Source organism: Phocoena phocoena, chromosome 1, assembly GCF_963924675.1.
Source record: "Phocoena phocoena chromosome 1, mPhoPho1.1, whole genome shotgun sequence".
NCBI lineage: Eukaryota > Metazoa > Chordata > Mammalia > Artiodactyla > Phocoenidae > Phocoena > Phocoena phocoena.
The window spans coordinates 165,335,533-165,356,162 of NC_089219.1; the positions used below are offsets into that span (position 1 = coordinate 165,335,533).

At 47.4% G+C, this 20,630-nt stretch overlaps 1 pseudogene; it reads left to right on the top strand.

The window, feature by feature from the left end:
• Positions 1-240: 240 nt before the first annotated feature.
• On the top strand, positions 241-18,739 carry LOC136118555 (large ribosomal subunit protein P1 pseudogene; annotated as a pseudogene).
• Positions 18,740-20,630: the final 1,891 nt, after the last annotated feature.

A 20,630-nucleotide genomic window follows, 5' to 3' on the forward strand; every position in this document is an offset into this window, starting at 1 on the left:
TGAAAACGTGGGTCACTTAAAAGTAAAGAGGTGCATAGAGCCCAGTATACTTGAGGATAAGCCAGCCACTCTTTTCTCTTTCTTTTTCCCCTAAAACATCAGGCGTTTTGCTCATACTATCCTCCCATCTGGTCAGTGGTGAGAAAATAAAGTTGAAGAGGTGAGTGGGAGTGGAATTTTGTTATTTAAATTAGCCCAACACTAATATTCTCTCTTCCTGGGAGAATATGAGCTTCAAAGATGCCTGCAGCCATCGAGGTTGTCTGGACCAATGCTGCCTTCGGGAATGTTTCCTTAGATGGCATGCTGGCCATGCAGTCTGGTTCCACTGCCAGGTAGGCCTTGCCCCTGAGATGGGGAGGGAGGGAGGAACTCACCAAAGTGTGTTCCAAAGAACTCCTTCTTAGGTGTGGAGATAAGCAGTCCATGTTACATCGCAGCCAAGGACGTTCTATTTTCCAAGACCACAGTAAGTGTCAAGAGGGAGAAACTGGACAGCTCCTTAGCTTCCCTTCCCTCTATCTGAACACCTGCTCTGTCTCCCACAGTCCTCATCACCCAAGCTAGGAAGGTGGAAGGCATCTTCAGTTCTTCTGTTCAGTGATCAGGCATTTATTACTTAGATGTACTTATTCTCACAGACACTGACCTAGCTCAAGCTGTCTTTGTCTTTCATATGTTTACTTTGGCCTCCTATTTAATCTCCTATTCCAATCTCTTACACACTGAAACTGGGGTTGCCTTCAAAAGATACTAATCAATCATGTCACTTCTCAGCTTAGCATCCTCCTGTGGCCTAAACACATTGGTCTAACTATGCATGGGCCTTTGTAATCTGACATCAGTCCACCTTTGGCACCTGTCCTGCCCCCTCTCCCCTGACTGGATATATTGCCATTCCAGTGGAACACCATGTTCTTTCACATCTCAGGCCTGGCTCACAGTGTTCCCATTACCCACCTCCTCCCTCCACCCAAACACAAGACCCACTCCTGGGCTTGAAATACCCATCGTGAGAAGCCCTGCCCAATCCCTCACTCCACTTTCTGCTCAGACTGTGCTGACCTGGACTGTGGCCATTAAACACCCTCTGCTTAAGTACTAGCTTCTCAGTGGCAGAGTCCGTAATTCATTTTTGCATTATAGCACTTGACACATAATAAGAACAAAGTAACTTTAGCACAATTGAATCACTTTGCCCTATGGCACAAAGCACAGCTAACATAGGGGAGATTTGCTGGAGATTTTATGTTGTTTCCACCCCAGGAATCTGCCAAACTGGAACTTCACGGCTCGTGGCTCTCTGAAGAGAAATCAGCAAAGCTTTGGAGGTGGGGCTTCCTCAGGCATTTAGTTATTGCTGATCAGAAGTCCTTTTAGCAATACTTCTCCGTGGCTAAGGAGCCCCTGAATGTGCTCAAGGCATTCAAAAGAAACTGGTTCTAAGAGCTTGGCCCACACAAGCATTCTCTCTCTAAAGCAGAAAGTTTTAAGGAGGAGATAATATATATTTATTACAACCAAAATTCTAATTACCGTCATTGCACAGACAGGAAAACCTCTGCTACTCTGGCTAACTGTGAGTGAGCCTGGTAAATGGACAATGGGTCTTCCTTACAGACTCCAGGAAGTTTTGCTAGCTTGAACTTTCTCAAAACTAATAATGCAGAAAGCTAAATGAGTTTCACAATAACCGAGGCCTTTAGAAGTGGAGATACCAGGTGACGGAAATAGATTAGGGAACTGTAGAAGCCCTGTTTTGCAGTGTACGTATAAGGAAGTCTGTTTTTCAAATTAAAAAGCCCTATCTGAGAAGGAGTCAAAAGCAAATTAATTAATTCAACAAATACTCTTTGAGCATCTACTTCATATCTGCTTTTTTCCAACTGCCTCCTTTATTTTATTGCTCTCAGCTCACTTAGAACTTGGATGTTGAAGGAGCATCCAGATTCTCTGACCCTTTATTGCCAAACTCAGTTTGAAGTCCAGCTTAGATTCATTTATTAAAAATGACATTGTTTGTGCCACTTTAATTTTGCACCTTGCACGGCACCAGTTTGGAGCATCTGTGCCTTGACACACAAAATGTCACAGGCTTTGTTATTATTGCCGGTGGCATGGGATGGGGGAAGAAGAGGAAGGTGGACTTATAAACTGTATCTTTACTAATACATTAAAACTGAGACATATAGTATCTTCACTTTATATTTGAGAAAACAGGCTCAGAGAGGTTGAACAACTTGTCTTGGTCACACAACTAATAAGTGGCATCTGGAAACTCAAACCCGAGACTGTCTTAACTCTAAAGACTTTGGCCTCCTACATCCTGCTGGCTTTAGGGGCAGGAGATGGACTTCTGTGTCATGTCCCCTGGGGAACTACCAAAATGCCTTCTAAATCATTAACTAGTGTGAGTTGTAATAATAATAATCTTTATTAAATAGTGAATAACATTTTTTTCTTTGACCTCAAGCAACTAGTATCAGAAACCTCTCTACACAGTTGCCGCTCAGTAAACTCTGATGTTCTGACAGACAAGATTTTATTCATTTATTTATTTATTTTTGATCGCACCACATGGCATGCGGAACTTCCCTGACCAGGGAACGAACCCGTGCCCCCTGCAGTGGAAGTGCAGATTCATAACCACTGAACTACCAGGGAAAGTCCTGTCCATGTATATTTTAAATAGTGATTTTTAAATGGCTAGGGTGGAGGCAAAGAAATAACTATTGTATTGCCCAGCCTCAGAAGTAAAAGATTTAAGAAAATGGGCAAGTGTTTAACTCTAGGAACCTTAGAGTATGCTCATATCCCTCCTTAGTCATAATCAGAAGCCAGTGTTTGCATTGTGCTTTTCAAATGCCTTTGAATCCTAGAGAACAATGGGTATTTCCCCACATCGCTGGGGATCTCAGGTTATCCAGCAACATTAGCATGTGTTTTATCTTGCAAAATATTACCTACAGTTTACTTATAGTCTCCTTCTCAAGACTATTGAATCGTAATGCTACAAAAGGCCTTTGAATCCTCTGTTAGGATTTCTCAACTCGATGACACAAGAATCAACTGAGGCTCTTAAAAATAGGCTACCTGGCAGTCTCCCAAGTCAATAGAAATGAAAGCAAAAATAAACAAATGGGACCTAATCAAACGTACAAGCTTTTGCACAGCAAAGGAAACCATAAACAAAGTGAAAGACAACCTACGGACTGGGAGAAAATATTTGCAAATGTTGCAACCGACAAGGGTTTAATTTCCAAAATATATGAACAGCTCATACAATTCAGTAACAAAAACACTCAAATGACCCAATCAAAAAATGTGCAGAAGACCTAAATAGACATTTCTCCAAAGAAGACATACAGATGGCCAATAGGCACATGAAAAGATGCTCATTGCTAATTATTACAGAAATGCAAATCAAAACAATAATGAGGTACCACCTCACACTGCACAGAATGGCCATCATTAAAAAGTCTACAAATAATAAATGCTGGAGAGGCTGTGGAGAAAAGGGACCCGTCTTACACTGTTGGTGGGAATGTAAATTGGTGCAGCCACTATGGAATACAGTATGGCAGTTCCTCAATAAACTAAAAATGGGAGTTGCCATATGATCCAGCAATCCCAGTCCTGGGCATATATCCAGACAAAACCATAATTCAAAATGATACATGCACCCCTATGTTCATAGCAGCAGTATTTACGATAGCCAAAACATGGAAACAACCTAAATGTCCATTGACAGATGAATGGATAAAGAGATGTGGTACATATATACAATGGAATATTACTCAGCCATAAAAAAGAATGAAATAATGCCATTTGCAGCAACATGGATGGACCTAGAGATTGTCATACTAAGCAAAGAAGGTCAGAAAGAGAAAAACAAAATACCATATGATATCACTTATATGTGGAATCTAAAATACAACCCAAATGAGCATATCTATGAAAATGAAACAGACTCAGACGTAGAGAACAGACTTGTGGTTGCCAAGGGTGGGGAGAATGGGGAAGGGAAGGATTGGAAGATTGAGATTAACAGATGCAAACTATCATATATAGATGGATAAACAACAAGGTCCTACTGGGTAGCACAGGAAACTATATTCAATATCCTGTGATAAACCATAATGGAAAAGAATATGAAAAAGAATGTATGTATAACTAAATCACTTTGCTATACAGAGAAATTGACACAACATTGTAATTCAACTTTACTTCAATAAAATTTTTTTTAAAAATGCTACCTAGGCCTCACTGCAGACCTGTTGAATCAGAGTTCCTGGATGGGGCTTGGGTGATTTTTTTCTTTTATTGAAATATAGTTGACGTACAATATTATATTAGTTTTAGGTGTACAACGTAGTGCTCTGACATTTATATGCATTATGAATTGACCACCACAATGTCTAGTAAGCGTCTGTCACCATACAAAATTATTATAATATTATTGACTCTATTCCGTGCTGTACTGAGGTAAATTATATGACCAGCTAAAGCCCCAGTCACGTTGAAAAAGAGAGGAAGCAGAAGCGAGATCTGCCAACGCTGGCTTCCTGATGATCTTGACGGAGCAAACGAAGCCGCCCTGGAGATCACGTGCAGTCCAGATGTGCCTGCCACCCTCGTTCTCAAGGTGAAGCCCCTGGAGGGTTGTTAGCCCAGTGACAGCTCTGGTGCCACACTTTCCCCCCTCCTTCCTTTCCTTCCCCTGCAGCCAAGTCCAAGCAGCTGGCTGTGAGATGAGCTGACACACAGCAATGAAAATTTGCCCCGGTGGAACTTCACAGGCTCCTTCTATCCCTGCTGGAGAGCAGTAGAGGCATTTGAAGTCAAGAGGCTGAGCCAGGTAGGGAGCACAGCATGATTAGCAGCAAAGGGGATGAGGGACAAACGCCAGGAACCCTCCTTCCCGCTGCTTAGTGTGTGACAAAACTGGAAGAAAGGGAAGACTTTGGGATTTATGTGAGGTCTCAAATCTTGAAGGATGCTAAATTTGTTCTCACTTGGGACCTGTAACAGGTTCAGATGCCAGATGAAAATCAGGTTCATTTCAGGTGAGTCTAAAGATTGATTTTTTTTTTTAATTGGCATCAGGGCACAATAGATATAGTAGTTTGCAGTCCATAGTCCACTCGTAACTTGAAATTAGAAACTGAAAAGCAGTCATGTAAGTGGGAGGAGAGATTTCATTAATTCATTCAACAAATATTTCTTAACCGGCAACTGAGCAGGTTCAGTGCTAGTTGCAGACAGTACAGCTCAGAGCAAAACTCAAGTCCCTCCCCCAAGGGCGTCTCCCCCTCCCACGGTGGGGGAGGGCATGGGGAGAAGAAAAGGGCAGAGTCAGTAAGTCCAGGTATGTCTACGTTATGCACACACACCAAATAGAACAAGTGGTAAGTGCTGTGAAAAAAAGGAGGGAAAGGGCTGGCGAGAGCTGTGCGTGCGTCTGTGGGTCGGTGGTTATTTTACGTGGTGGTGGGGGACAAGGAGTGAAAGAGAGGCAGGTAGCCTTTGGGGGAGAGGGTGCTCTGCCCCACGAGACCACAGAACCTAAATGTCCGTCAGTCAAAGGCATCTACACCTAGCTGTGCCACCGTCCCTTCATGTGCTACCAGCCTCTTCATCAGATCCATGACACCTGGTCAGCCTCTTCCAGGTTGACCGGCAGACCCTCGGGTACTTTCAAGCCCCATAACAGGCCAGGTTGGTGGTCTGGTCTTGCCTCTGTCCTCCTCACTCTCCAGGGCAGGACGTCGCAGCATTGCTCCTGTCCCAAGCTCCATCTGTGACATTGATGACCCCTAACCTCTGCAGAGGAGGGGCCTTGCGGAGCCATCATACCTGCACTCCCGGTGGCCTCACGGGTCATTACCTCGAGGCTGAGGGACAGTGGCTGTGAGCTGCCAGCCTTCCCACATTTTAACTCATTCACTTCTCACTGTAGCCCTGGGAGGGATGTGTGACTTTATCATCAGTTTGCAAATAAAGAAACTTGCCCATGGCTAGAGAGAGGCAGAGTTGGGCAAGTCTTATCCACTGAAAACCCCTTTCTTTAAGGAAACAAAGCACAATTATGGAAAGTGTAAACGTCTAGGGTTTAAATAACGCCCCAAGCGTAGTCACAAGGCAAAAACGGTGACTCAGGAAAGGAGAGAGGGCTTAAGTCCTCTTAAGTGCTGGCCATCGGTTGGCACAAAAAAGGATTAAGTGCGGAGCACTTTGCTATGGGAGAGAGCAATTTAATACACGTGTGGATAACTTCGTTCATTTATTTTTCTGTTGCTAAAGGAATTTGTAGAAATTTACAGCAAGGCAGCAGAAAGGTATATGAGTCATCCATAATCTTGCTTTTCAGAGACTACCACTATTAACAGCTGTCAAATATCTGCCTCTAAGATTTCCTCTCATCAGATGGATTGGGGTGATTTTTGTCCCTGGTCAGATGTTAACATTACTTCCCCATGAAGCAGGCCTTTTTGGGGTCCTGTCCCAGTGACCCACCTTCATTCCTACAAAGAATGACTCCCCAAGGTGAAAGTGAGGCAGGAGATAGATGGGCTCCAGGCTAGACACTTACAACTGGCCTCCTGTTCACACTTCCTGGGGTGAGAAGAAGATGGGCTCCAGGCCGGACATTCATTACCAGGCCCCTGTTTACATTTCCTGAAGCAAGAGACAAACGGGCTCCAGGACTACATATTTAGGACCAGACTCCTGTCTGTATTTCCAGATCTGCACCTCAGTATAAAAACCAGCAACAGAAATAGGGTAAATAACCAGACATTGGACATTTTTATGGCAGGGATAGAGTGGGACTAATTAAAAGATCAAGAGGTCATACATTTCCCATCCTTGGGGCAAGGGAAACATTGCAGGTGCACAGAAAGACTCCTTGGGGGCAAAAAGGAGAGGGTGCCACTCCATGATATGTGATGCTAAGGCCGCCCCATAGGCCTCTGGGCTATAATCCATCTTGGAAAAAAGTTGCGCATGCATGTTCGAGAGGGTCCTGAGGCAGATCAGGTGTGGAAAAAGAAACCAGATAATTGGCCAAAGGTAAACAAAGACCCGGAAGAACTGCCTTATATAGATGACTTCAATGCCTCTTTACTGAGCTTCTCATTAGGGAGGATGCCCACACCCTTTCTCTCTGGGTGTGCATCTCTGCCTTGCTTCTGTCTTAAGTAAACAAACTGTTTCTCTGTGTGCTCTCCCGCTTGTTGTGCTGTGTCTCTAATAATAAACTTTGTATCTGTTTTTACAGTTTTTGCCTCATGAGAAATGCATTTTTCACTGGGGGCAGGAGCCAGGGGTTATGGTGGCTAGGATTCCTGGTTTGCATCCAGGCTACCCAGGTTCCATTCCTGGGCAGGGAACTAAGATCTCTCTTCACGCCACCACTCACTGCTGCCTCTCCGAGATCCAAAGGGCACCCTGGCGACACCTGACTCCAAGGCCCTGGGACCAGAATCCTTTTGCTCTGTCTCTTACTGGGAGGCCCATCTCTTAAGAAGCCCCTGCAGAGAAGGGCACCTCATTGCTTTGCAGGCCGGTCCAGGCCTTTCTGAGGCCATTCTGATTGTTGGAAAGCTTTTCTCTCTTAGAGGTAGACTCCAGGTGAGGTCTGATCATTAACACAGCACGCTGGATGGGTAACCCAAGTTGCACTAAGTTTCTTTTTTTTGTCTTTTTTTGTTTTTTAATCACCTTCCTTGCAGCCAGTTTTAAAAAATCCAAGATGTTTCTTACATGAACTACTTGATATCATCTTTCTCAGTCAGCTGTGGCTGCCTTAACAAAATAGCACCAACTGGGGGGCTTAAACAATAGACACTTATTTCTCACAGTGCTGGAGGCTGGGAAGTCCAAGACCAAGGTGCCGGCAAGGTAGGTTTCATTCTGACACCTCCCCTCTTGGCTTGTGGAGGTCACCACCTCACCATGTGCTCACATGACCTCTTTTGTGTGAGTGGAGAGAGGAAGCTCTGGTATCTCCCCTCATAAGGGCGCTAATTCCATCATGAAGGCTCCCCACACCCACCTCACAACCTCATCTAAACTTTATACCTCTCGGACTTCCCTGGTGACACGGTGGTTAGGAATCTGCCTGCCAATGCAGGGGACACGGGTTCGAGCCGTGGCCTGGGAAGGTCCCACATGCTGCGGAGCAACTAAGCCTGTGCGCCACAACTACTGAAGCCCACGTGCCACAACTACTGAAGCCTACACACCTACAGCCCGTGCTCCGCAACAAGAGAAGCCACCACAATGAGAAGCCCGTGCACCGCAAGGAAGAGTAGCCCCTGCTCGCTGCAACTAGAGAAAGCCCACGCACAGCAACGAAGACCCAGCACAGCCAAAAAGAAATAAATAATAAACTTAATACCTTTCCAGGCCCCACCACCTAGTGCCATCACATTGGGGCTTAGGGCTTCAACATATCAGTCTCAAGGGGACACAAACATTGAGTCCATAGCACCATGCCAGGTCTGCCAACCCTGAATGATTTTGTGAACCAACCCTCATCAAGAAAGAATGACTTTTGAAAGGTCTGTAAAGTGAGGGCTGCCAACCAGCTTCTCTGGACTCCATTCTAGGATTGTCTGCCTTATGCTGGCCTTTCTGGGACAGACCCCTCCCACCCATGTCCTCTGCCTGGCTCTTGTTTATAGAAAAACTTTATCCTCCTAGGCCTTCCCTGAGTTCTAAAGAATAAATTTAATCAGAGAAGTGAGAAAATGCAGAAGCAAAGGAAGACAGTCAAGCAAGACAAAATAATAATAGTTTAGCCACTAAACAAGGTCAGGGATCTTTAGTTTCTCCTCAAGAGCTATAGATAATACTCTGAGCCATGTCGTTTGAGCTGTTTTGCAGATACTGAATCCCCACCAGGTGGAAGAAGTTAACTGGATGCTGCCCTCAAGCACACAGACCCCAGAACCAGAAGGTGGGTGATGTTGACTCCTGATGACCTCACCACCAACCCATCAGAAGAGTGTCCATGAGCTGATCGGGACCCAACCCTCCCTTATCCTGTCTAAAAACCTTTCCTGGGCTTCCCTGGTGGCGCAGTGGTTGAGAGTCCACCTGCCGATGCAGGGGACATGGGTCCGTGCCCCGGTCCGGGAAGATCCCACATGCCGCGGAGCGGCTGGGCCCGTGAGCCATGGCCGCTGAGCCTGCGCGTCCGGAGCCTGTGCTCTGCAACGGGAGAGGCCACAACAGTGAGAGGCCCGCATAGCACACACACACAAAAAAAAACCTTTCCTGATAGCCTTCAGGTAGTGTGGGCCTTTTAAGCACTAGCCACCTGGACTCCTTGCTTGGAGCCCAGCAGTAAATGCATACTTTCCTTCACCACAACCCTGTATCAGCATATTGGCTTTATTGGGTGAGCAGGCCCAAGTTTGGTTCGGTAACAATGCCGTGCTCCATGTATCCAAACCCTCTTGGAAGCCAGTTAAATACTTATTACTCAGCAAAAGTTTAGTGAGCACTTCCAGGCTCTGTAGGAGAGCTGGGGACACGGTGGCAAACAGACAAATACGGCTTCTGCTCTCACAAAGCCCATGTGATGGTTCATGACTGAACTGAACAAAATATCTGGATAGGATGATTTCTGGTGGAGAGGCATACTAGGAAGAAAATAAGGGAAAGGGGCACGGGCAGATCCCAGTTTTGGAGCCTGAAGCTTATTTGGGGACCCTCTTTTAGAAAAAGAATACATGGGCTATTAGTTTCCCAGGGCTGCCATAACAAAGTATCACAAACTGGGAGCCTCAACAATTCTCTCACGGTTCTGGAGGCTAGAAATCCAAGGTGTCGGTTCCTTCAGAGGGCTCTGAGGTCGCATGCGTTCAGGCCTCTCTCCAGTCATTCCTTAGCTGGTAGATGCACCCCCCCGTCCTCACCTTCACATGGCATTGTCCCTGTGTTGACGTCTTCTTCTAAGTCTTGTTGGATCAGGGCCCCACTCCTTCAGCATGACCTTGTCTTTTTTATTTTTTTAATTTTTATTTTATGTTGAAGTATAGTTGATTAACAACGTTGTGTTAGTTTCAGGTGTACAGCAAAGTGATTCTGTTTTACATATACATGTATCTATTCTTTTTCAAATTCTTTTCCCATTTAGGATATTACAGAATACTGAGCAGCGTTCCCTGTGCTATACAGTAGGTCCTTGTTGGTCATCTATTTTATATATAGCAGTGTATATATGTCGGTCCCAAAGTCCCAATTTATTCCCACCCCCCGCCAGCATGACCTCATCTTGGCTAATCACATCCACAATGACCCTATGTCCAATAAGTTCCAATTCTGAGGTATGGGCGCTAGGACTTCAATGTGTCTTTTTTGGGGGGCAAGATTCAACCCCCAACACAAGGCTAGGGCTCCTCCAGGGCTTGCAGGGGGCCTGTGCCAGCAGGGGGCTCTGAGGTGTAAGCTTCTTCAGCATGGCAGCAGCTCTACCCCTGGGATGTGGGTGGCAAACTGTGTGGCGAGGGGCCCAGCAGACCCATCAGTGCCCCTCCTGTCCTCTCCACCCACTCTGGAGATCCCAGTCCCCCGTTTGCAGAAGCCCTTCTGGGTCTCTCAAGGGCCTCTGCCCCCAGCCCCAGCAGACTAGAAGTGGCCTCAGGAGAATCCACCAGCCAGAGAGGAACAGGGGTTGGTGAATGTACACCTCAGCCTCTTCCTCCCTCAGACGGACTTTTTTTTTTTTTTTAGTACGCGGGCCTCTCACCGCTGTGGCCCCTCCCGTTGCGGAGCACAGGCTCCGGATGCGCAGGCTCAGCGGCCATGGCTCACGGGCCTAGCTGCTCCGCGGCATGTGGGATCTTCCCAGACCGGGGCACGAACCCGCGTCCCCTGCATCGGCAGGCGGACTCCCAACCACTGCCCCACCAGGGAAGCCCCAGAGGGACTTTTTAAAAGATCTTTTATCGTAAGTGCAGATGCAGAAAAACACAGCGAAGACATCCAGGGCTTCTTGAACTACTCTAAGGCAGACACCCTGTAACCACTGGTGGGACATTGTGCGGTGTGGTCCGTCCAGTCTCAGGAGCCGCAGCACCAAGGTGACCTTTCCCCATCTCTTCGTCGTGCTCCTGGGACCACCTTCCAAATAAGTGGCTTGCACCGAAGTCTTGTCTCTGGGTCCGCTTTGGGGGAAACTCAAAAGCAGGCAGTTGGTAAGGAAAGGCCTCTTTAAAGAGATGGCATCTGAGGCGAGACCTGGGTGTTGAGAAGGCGTTGGCCATGCAGGGACGCGGCCTAGTGTTGAGGGGCGGCAGGGTGCGGGGAGGCGGGACACGACGACCGCAGAGGCCCCAGGACAGTGGGCCTGGGGGTGTACGGGGAACAAAAAGGAAGCCCGGTGTGGCTGTAGCACAGGCACGGGAGAGGCAGCGGAAGCCTGGAAATCCTGCGTGTGTGTGTGTGTGTGTGTGTGTCTGTGCTGTGCGTCCGCAGGTATGCGAGTCACGTGGGAGGTGGGGTGAGGGCCCCTGTGGGGAGAGGCCGCCTCCTTCTTCCCTTTCCACCCCTGCGGGCTGACACGTCCCCACACACACAGGAAGCTGTGTTCTGAAAACCTCATTTCACGTACCCATTCGAGTCCCGCGACAAGTATCTATTCAGATCAGGTCGTTAGGAACCAAATCGTCTCAACAGCTGCGCTAAGTGCGGAGAACCCTGAGTAACCGGGACCCAGCTTCAGCTCCCCCGTGTTGGCTAATGATGGAAACACAGTTGCCGTTGCCCAATAGCGGCTCCGAAGCTGGGGCACCGCTTCCAGTAGAACAATTGGCAGCTATTTAATAAGCCCCAGCTGCAAAGGGGGAATGAGTCAGGGTGTTGAAAGCTGCCCTCACCTGAAGCTGCGGTGGGTGTGGCTCCCTCTCTGACTAATTATTACCTGCCTTTGTTACTCTAGTGTGAGACAGGCCTGCTGTGGAATGCTGGTGGTGTGGATTGACAAACCCAGTGATGAGTTTTGCTGAAAAGAGGAAACCACTCAAGTCAAACTTATAGAGACAGGAAGTAGAATGACAGGTGCCAGGGGCTGGGGGAGGGTGACTTGTTCAATGGGTACAGACTTTCAGCTCTGTAAGATGAAACGGCTCTGGAGATTGGTTGTACAACAATGTGAATGTACTTAATACTACTTAAGAATGGTTAAGAAGGTAAATTTTGTTATGTGAACTTTACTACAATTAAACAGAAAAAATTCTTGGGCTTCCCTGGTGGCACAGTGGTTGAGAGTCCGCCTGCCGATGCAGGGGACACGCCCGGTCCGGGAGGATCCCACATGCCGCGGAGCGGTTGGACCCGTGAGCCATGGCCGCTGAGCCTGCGCGTCTGGAGCCTGTGCTCCGCAACGGGAGAGGCCGCAACAGTGAGAGGCCCATGTACCGCAAAAAAAAAAAAATAAAGTGAGCTCCAGGCCACAGGCTCCTGTTCTGACTTCTGCTTAAGCACCCTGTGGTCCCGTCAAATGTGGAAATAACTTGAGGGGGTTACAGGCTATGCCACCCATCCCCACTCCCACCCTTTTGGGTGCCACCATGTCGCTGGGCCTGCTGCCCAAATTCCTGGGAGTGTTGGAATTGATATTATCTGTAAATAAACTTCACACATTACACTAATTAGGAGAGGGCTCTGAATTCAAGGAAAATGTTCATTGTAAATCCAAATGCAGAACTCATGGACTTTGAATTTAGACACTAGACTTGAGCTGACTGTGGCTTTAGACAAGTTACTTATGCTTTCCTATTCGTTTTCTTGCCTGCGAAATGAGGCTGATACCAATGGGAAGATTAACAGGGCATGAAGAGACCAACCCTGGCAACAGCCCAGTGCCTGGCACATGGCAGGACCCCCGTCAATATTGGCAGCCCCCCAGTTAGGGTTCTCTGGGAACAAGTAGGTTTATCGCCCTTTCGTCCTCAGAAAGTTTGGCTTCTTACCGTATCATTCTGTGAAGTAGATTAAATTCTTCCTACACCTGTGCTTACATTATGCATTTACTCAGTAAACGTTTACAGAGCCTGGGTAACCCTCAGGGCAGGCAGGTCCAAATGGGTCTGGAGCAATGTCACTTTTCCCTAGAAGTTCAACCATGGGCCTAAGCTAGTTGCAGAGACAGCTTGTGGCATCGTTAGGTGTTTCTCCCTGGAATATGAGGAGGAGAATGGGGAGCGGGTGGGCTTCAGCCTTTATGGTAGAGCATTCAGAGACCCCAGGATTCCAAACTGCATGGCACTGTAGCCCAACACCCTTGCTTCACACACGAACAAACAGAGGTTCTTCAGAGATAAGTAAGTAACTTCAGTCATGAAGCCTCTACGCTGTGTGGGCTAGGGCTTGGGCTTGGGAACAAGCTACTTAAGGTCTGGGTTCTGGGAGATAAAAAGCTGGCTAGCCTGAAGCAAGTTACCTAACTTCTTGGATTCTCTGTTTCCTCCTCCTGTAAATGGAAGCAAGATTACCGACTTTACATTGTGAGATTTAAAAGGAAATAATGATGCTAAATTGAAATAAGACACTGGGACTTCCCTGGTGGCACCGTGGTTAAGTAAGACTCCGAATTCCCAATGCAGGGGACCCGGGTTCTGCCCCTGCTCAGGGAACTAAGATCCCACATGCATGCTGCAACCAAGAGTTCTCATGCCACAACTAAGGAGCCCACGTGCCGCAACTAAGACCTGGAGCAACCAAATAAATAAACAAATATTAAAAAAACAAACAAACACTTAACCATTCTTGTCAGGATGTAGGGTTTTTATTTTAAAAAAGAAAGAAAGAGAGAAAAGACAGTGACTTTCCTAATACATGATCACTCTTTTTTTTTAGTTAATTAATTTATTTTGGGCTGTTTTGGGTCTTCGTTGCTGCGCGTGGGCTTTCTCTACTTGCAGAGAGCAGGGGCTACTCTTCATTGCGGTGCGCGGGCTTCTCATTGCAGTGGCTTCTCTTGTTGCGGAGCACGGGCTCTAGGTGCACGGGCTTCAGTAGTTGTGGCATGTGGGCTCAGTCGTTGTGGCTCACGGGCTCTAGAGAGCAGGCTCAGTAGTTGTGGCGCATGGGCTTAGTTGCTCCTTGGCATGTGGGATCTTCCCAGACCAGGACCAGAACCCATGTCCCCTGCATTGGCAGGCGGATTCTTAACCACTGCGCCACCAGGGAAGTCCCTATGATCACTCTTATCTCTGATCCTTTAAGAAAGGAGACAACAAAGGGATCAAAGGGATGAGTGAGACCATCGGAGTCCACCCAGGCACCTCCCAGGGAGCCTGGCCCGAGAGCTCAGGGGCGGAGGAATCTCACACATAGTTTGAGAGATCTCCTGACTCTACAAAGGAAGAGAATCAGGGACTCTAGATCAGTTAGCTAGGCCAACTCAGTTCCCAAAGGACTAAGGAGGTTTTTGGAATTTGACTTTTGCCCTTTCCTCTGGCCCAGCTCCTCCCTCTGGTGGAAACAAACAGCTCTGGTCAAACTGCTTTAGACCCAGCTTGTCTGGTGGCCCTGGGCTGGGGGCCCCAGAGGGAATCGGGTACTCTGAAAAGAAAGAATGAAATCTTCAGGAATTTGATGAATCTGTCATTCAGAGTTGATTTTTGGTGAATCCTCTTGCTTTTATTTATCTGTTTTTGAGAAGGTAGCTGGAGATGAAAAACTTTCTTTTACGAAATCGAGGGATGGCAGAGTTTGAATTAGAATCTGCGGTTGTTTTCAACTCTAAAAGTCGTTAAAGTCGAGTGCAGTGGGTGAGCTACCAGATTTACTTCTGAGCCTGTGAAGAGAGAGCGGCGACCCCAGTGGGGGCACTTGGTCGGGTGTGCATGGAACCAAGGGGACATGCAGGGTTTAGAAGCCTGGCTGGTTAGGCCAGCGCTTTCATTGTCAGCGCTGAAACAGACATGACCAAGCATGGAAAGGTGATATGAAAGTGCTTTCACTCAAGACAACAGCAGAAAAGAACCACTTTCTGGCACACTTAAGGCCCAGCCTGGAGGGGAAACGAGTTGTCAAGACGTGTGGTTATTAAATCAACTAGACTCCAATAAAAATTTTTAAAATAAATAAAATTTGCTTGCAAAATTGTAAAAAAAAAAAAAAAAAAAAAGATGTGTGGTTATGGCTAAGATCGGAGACTGCTGTTCAGGGGGCTGGAAACCTCAACCCTACCCTCCATGTGCCAAAAAAATCTCAGCTCATAAGTGGGAAGGAAATTGGAGGCTTCAACCACTGCGAAACAAAGGACTATCCTCTTCCCTTTTTGACCGATGAAGGGTTACTCTGGGTCCAAGGGCCTGTTCCAGCAGCCTTGCATAATGACCTCACAGGGGAGGAATATTAGTGGCCCTCGGATTAGTGAATTGCTGACCTACAAGGAACCCAACATTGAGGCCAACTCTATTCCTCCAGGTCATTTCACGATGCAACGATTCTGTGCCTTTGCTGAGGATTACAAATACAGGGATGTGTGCCTGGTAACACGTAATCCACTCTTTTTTTTTCTGTTTTGTTTTTGCTGTGTTTGGGTCTTCATTGCTGCACGTGGGCTTTCTCTAGTTGTGGCGAGCGGGGGCTACTCTTCGTTTGCAGCGCACGGGCTTCTCATTGTGGTGGTTTCTATTGTTGTGGAGTATGGGCTTCAGGCACGCTGGCTCAGTAGTTGTGGCTTGCGGGCTTAGTTGCTCCGCGGCATGTGGGATCTTCCCAGACCAGGGATCGAACCCACGTCTTCTGCATTGGCAAGTGGATTCTTAACCACTGTGCCAGCAGGGAAGTCCACGTAATCCACTCTTAACTCTAGAAATGCTGCCTGGGTTTCTTTGGGTTCTGTCTTTTGAAGAAAATTCTAAGTGTGTGCCCCAGACCCCCTCGGACCCCTTCGTTTTGATCTTTGTGTGCCAGTTCACACACGCCTGTTGTAGCAGCTACCTCTGAGCAGCAGTGATGCATTCACTTGTCAGCATCTGAAAGCTTCCCCTCTGCTGGGTCCAGTTATTTGCTTTATGAACCATCTGCCAATTTGGATTAAATTCGGCGAAAACAAACTCCATTTTCAGATGACGCTCCCCATTCTTCTTCCTCTACCATGTCATCAGTTTTCCAACCAAAAAGTACCAGCATGCTCTGACCTGCATATCCTTCTGTTGTCATATCCTGCTCCTTTTTCCAACGGGGACCCTCCCTGGGTTGTTACCACACTCTGTTTTGCTAATCCCCATCGCAGACCTCACCCTCAGCCCGGTGGGGATCTCTGGCTTTGATGTCTTCAGGTCTCTGCTGCCACCTCTCCTCCACTCTGAGCCCCCGTTGCAGGTGCCACCCTCATCCTTGTCCTATCTCAGAATCAGATACACCGAGACGGTCTCAGGGGTTTAGTGCTGTTGGGTTTCTGAGGGTAAAGATTTTTCAGGGCCTTCCCAACCCTAGGGTTAGACTATCCTTGCTTCATTTCAAATGACTAAGGCTCCTGGAGAGTTTTCCTAAGAAGACAAGAAATAACACATTTCCCTCCTTATCCAAGCAAAGTAACTTCTGAGTCAGCTGTGCCAGTGGAACAGCAAGAGCACAGGCGTGGACAGCCCCGCTGCTTGCAGCGCACACCCTCACGCTGATCTCTTGGAACCTCCGTGTCTTCATGTGAGCATGTGGGATATGGTATCTCTCTCCCCCAGGCCAACATGGATTAAAAGGCGAGCCCGTGGGGACAGTCTGGCAGAGTTCAGACACTGATCAACGGCACTGTTTTGTGCCCTCCATTCAGTTCCAGCCACGTCGTGACTCTCCTATGTAAGGCACTGAGTCCTTTGTTACTGAATTCTTTCTTTTTTAAAAAAATTTTATTGGAGTACAGTTGACTTACAATGTTGTGTATGTTTCAGGTGTACAGGAAAGTGATTTTTCCCATATAGGTCATTACAGAGTATTGAGTAGAGTTCCCTGTGCTATACAGTAGCTCCTTGTTAGTCATCTATTTTACATACAGTAGTGTGTGTTTGTTAATCCCAATCTCCTAATTTATTGCTTCCCCTCACGTTTCCCCTTTGGTAACCATGAATTTTATTTCGAGATCTGTGAGTCTGTTTTGTAGAAAAGTTCATTCGTATTATTTTTTTAATATCATGTAAGTTTCAGGTATACAACAAAGTGATTCACAATTTTTATTTATTTAAAAGTATTTATTTATTTATTTTTGGCTGTGCCAGGTCTTAATTGCAGCACGCGGGATTTTTCATTGTAGCACACGGGCTTCTCTCTAGTTGTGGTGCATGGGCTTAGTTGCTCTGCGGCACGTGGGATCTTAGTTCCCTGACTAGGGATCGAGCCCACATCCCCTGCATTGGAAGGCGGATTCTTAGACACTGGACCAGGGAAGTCCCATTTGTATCATTTTTATATTAGATCCCACATATAAGTGATATAATACGATGTTTGTCTTTCTCTGACTTACCTCACTTAGTATGATAATCTCTGGGTCCATCCATGTTGCTGCAAATGGCTTTTTTTTTTTTTTTTTTTTGCGGTACACGGGTCTCTCACTGTTGTGGCCTCTCCCGTTACGGAGCACAGGCTCCGGACGCACAGGCTCAGCGGCCATGGCTCACGGGCCCAGCCGCTCTGCGGCACGTGGGATCCTCCCGGACTGGGGCATGAACTCGTGTCCCCTGCATCAGCAGGTGGACTCTCAACAACTGTGCCACCAGGGAAGCCCTTTTTTTTTTTTCTTTTTTTAATTTATTGTATTTATTTAGTTTTGGCTGTGTTGGGTCTTCGTTGCTGCACGCGGGCTTTCTCAAGTTGCGTCGAGCGGGGGCTACTCTTCATTGCGGTGCACAGGCTTTTCATTGCAGTGGCTTCTCTTGTTGTGGAGCACGGGCTCTAGGTGCGCGGGCTTCAGTAGTTGTGGCACGCAGGCTCAGCAGTCGTGGCTCGCGGGCTCTAGAGCGCAGGCTCAGTAGTTGTGGCACACAGGCTTAGTTGGTCCGCGGCATGTGGGATCTTCCTGGACCAGGGCTTGAACCCGTGTCCCCTGCATTGGCAGGCAGATTCTTAACCACTGTGCCACCAGGGAAGCCCAAATGGCTTTATTACTGAATTCTGATTCCATTTGCATATCCCAGCACTAGAGCATCAGCTCCTTAACTGGGGACCATGATTTGTCTTTGCATCCTCTCTGCCTAATGCAGTGCCTGGCCAAGTACCTGTAGAATGAATAAGTAAGTGCATTTTTACTTTGGATTTAAACCTTAGTGTTTCATATTAGAATTTAGATGGGCCGTTTCCTCAGCTTCTGCTAAAATGCTTGATCTTTCCAAGGAAGCTAAGGCAGTGTTGAAGTGAGGCCCTCATTTCTGGGGGCACCTGTACCTGGCAGCCGCCCACTCGGCACACACCCCTCCACAGCCTCCGTCTCCAAGCTCACCTGAATCTACCCAACCCTTATCCTGCAGGAGGATGAGATGACACTAACGTAGGGTATGATCAACGCCCTCATTAAAGCAGCCAGTGTGAATGTTGAACCTTTCTGGCCAGGTTTGTTTGCAAAGGCCCTGGCCAATGTCAACACCAAGACGCTTATCTGCAGCCTAGGGCTAGTGGCCCTGCCCAGCAGGAGGTCCTGCCCCTGATGGAGGACAAAATGGGAGCAAAGAAAGAAGGCTCTGAGGAGTCTGACAATGGCATAGGCTTTGGTCTTTTTGATTAAATCTCCTTTGTATTATGTTCAATAAAAAGCTGACCTCTTAAAAGAAAATAAAAAAGAATTTTAGATCGTTAAGTCAAAAACCCCCAGAGATCTAGCCAGAACTGCTGGCACACAGGAAGGGATGGACAAGACAGTGGAACGAAAGCACATCTGGTAACGCATGGGAACTATGTTTTCCTTCCCGCTCCCGTTGCAGGACTAGGCTCATTAGACAAGCCCTGTGAAGCACGGTCCAGAGTCTGGGCTCTGGAGTCACTGTCTCAATCTCAGATCCTGTCTCTGCAACTCACTAAGTGTGACCTTGAGCCAGCTACTCTCTGAGCCTGTCTTCTCGTCTATAAAATGAAGATATTAATAGTACTACCTACATCACAGACATACTGAGAATGAAATAAGGTAATGCATAAACTTAGTTCAGGGCTCAGTGAATAAGAATTCTCAATAAATGGCCACAGTGTTCAGTGGACTGAATACACACTCACTTAAAGGTTATTCAAATGCCCTCCATCTTTTTTTTTTTTTTTAATTAATTTTTGGCTGCGTTGGGTCTTCGTTGCTGCACGCGGGCTTTCTCTAGTTGCGGCGAGCGGGGGCTACTCTTCGTTGTGGCGCACGGAGTTCTCATTGTGATGGCTTCTCTTGTTGCGGAGCACGGGCTCTAGGTGCGCGGGCTCAGTAGTTGTGGCTCGTGGGCTCTAGAGCGCAGGTTCCATAGTTGTGGTGCACGGGCTTAGTTGCTCTGCGGCATGTGGGATCTTCCTGGACCAGGGCTCGTCCCCTGCATTGGCAGGTGGATTCTTAACCACTGCGCCACCAGGGAAGCCCTTGTTTCTGTTTTCAATGAAAAGCTTCTCAAGTTTAAGGATAGCCTCTGTCGGTCTCTCTCCATTCATTAAGCACTTACTTTGAGCCAAGCACTGTTCTTGTTAGCGTTGGGGAACAGAGAAATAAAAGGTCATCCCTGCCCTTAAGAAATTACAGCCTCAGGGGAAAACAAAGTATATTTACAAAATAGTATGTGGACCGTGAATGAGATAAATAAACACTGGTTGGAGAGTCCAAAAAGCGGCACCTGACCTGCTGGCGAGAGGGATGGGCTACCAAATACTGGTGTGAGCCCGGAGGACCCAGACCAGGAATGGGGAAAGGGAATCTAGGCAGAAGGGAGAACTCGTGCAAAGCTACTGAACCATGTCTCAGGACCTATCCTTGTGCCTTCAAGGCTCTGCTACCCAGCCTTCCTACCGCCCTGATTCGTAGGTCTCTCTTTGGAAGTCACCGCCAGTGACAGATAGAATGGCCCAAGCTGGCAGATGGAAGCTAGACTGGCCTGGAGACCTCTAGGAGGCTGAACCCTCCGTCAGGCAAGAGGTCACGTAAGCAGAACTGGCAAGTTTTGGGAAGGAAAATGAGACACCCCCGTCTACGGACCAGGAAGGAAATGGAACCGAGAGGGGGCTGAGCTGGCAGAGCTGGGGGTTTTCAGCACTTGCAAGGCAGCTGAGCCACTGACTGAAGTTCTACAGCAAAGGGGAGTGAGTGGAGGGCTCAGTGAGTGTCAAACCCAAGGGGAGGTTTCACAGATACTTTTACTGACTGAGCCCGTACATCTGAATTGTAAAGTTGGTTCTGTTGTCACTCTAAACGTTAAAGCAAAGGGTCATTAAGCAATAGTTCGAAGACGGTAGGAATTTTCCCAGGCAAGAGGACAGGGAAGGGAAAGCAAAGTACTCTGTCTCCCCAGATTACGTCTGTGAAAACCCAATCCTTCTGAGCACGAGCACTGTGCCCTTCACCACCAGCATGTGAAACTGCAGTACAGCTGGGAATTATAAGAGAATTTTATAGCATCTCGTATTCAGGATGACAGAGGGTTGGTGTTATGTACAAA